The sequence below is a fragment of the Arachis duranensis genome, chromosome 10 (genome assembly GCF_000817695.3).
Source record: "Arachis duranensis cultivar V14167 chromosome 10, aradu.V14167.gnm2.J7QH, whole genome shotgun sequence".
Lineage (NCBI taxonomy): Eukaryota > Viridiplantae > Streptophyta > Magnoliopsida > Fabales > Fabaceae > Arachis > Arachis duranensis.
In genome coordinates this window covers 48927666-48928722 of record NC_029781.3, presented here as the reverse complement: position 1 = coordinate 48928722, position 1057 = coordinate 48927666, and positions in this window count along the sequence as shown.

Sequence of the window (1057 nt, the reverse complement as noted above, 5' to 3'; positions counted from 1 at the left end):
TGACAGGGTGCGTTGAACATTTCCACTGAGAGGATGGGAGGTAGCCACTGACAACGGTGAAACCCTTGCATAAGCTTGCCATGGAAAGGAGTAAGAAGAATTGGATGAAGACAGTAGGAAAGCAGAGAGACGGAAGGGACAAGCATCTTCATACGCTTATCTGAAATTCCCACCAACGAATTACATAAGTATCTCTATCTTTATCTTTATGTTTTATTCACCCATATCCATTTGAGTTTGCCTGACTAAGATTTACAAGGTGACCATAGCTTGCTTCATACCAACAATCTCTGTGGGATCAACCCTTACTCGCGTAAGGTTCATTACTTGGACGACCCAGTACACTTGCTGGTTAGTTGTGCGAAGTTGTAGTGATCACAATTTCGTCCACCACTACTCACTCATCATAATTATAAATTTAACAGAATTAATAGTGAAAATAAAAGAAAAAATGATAAATAATAATAAAAGGATTAATTGAAAATAAAAATAGTCTATATTAATAACTTGTAGAAATAATCCAATGTCAACTCTAGAGGGATTAAGAATATAGAAGAATAAATATAAAAAGTAAATAACAAAATAAGATGTCTAGTACCGGAGGTAGACTCTTCACAAAAGCTAAAGCCAAAATTTTCCAATCCTAATTATGAATGCTCAAGTGAGTGAAAAACCTAGGGGAGGAGTAAATCCAGATCTAAAACTAAAAATTATGCAGAATGAATTGTGTCTCGTTTCTGTATGTTCCCTGGCTCTAATCTGTGATTCCGGGCCAAAAACTGGGTTGAAATCTGGCCCAAAAACTCTGCCAGCGACTTCTGAAATTCTGCAGATCGCGCACGTCACGCGGCCGCGTCATTCACGCTGACCCGTCATTCGGCATTTTGCTTTTCCATGCCGGCGCGTCGTCCATGCCTCCGCGTTGCTTATGCTTTCACAATCCGCGCGGTTGCGTGAGCCATGCGGCTGCGTCACTGCGATTTCTTCTCTTCCGCGCGGTCGTGTGAGCCATGCGGCCGTGTCACTTCTCGCTGGTCATCTCCTTAATTTCTTGTAT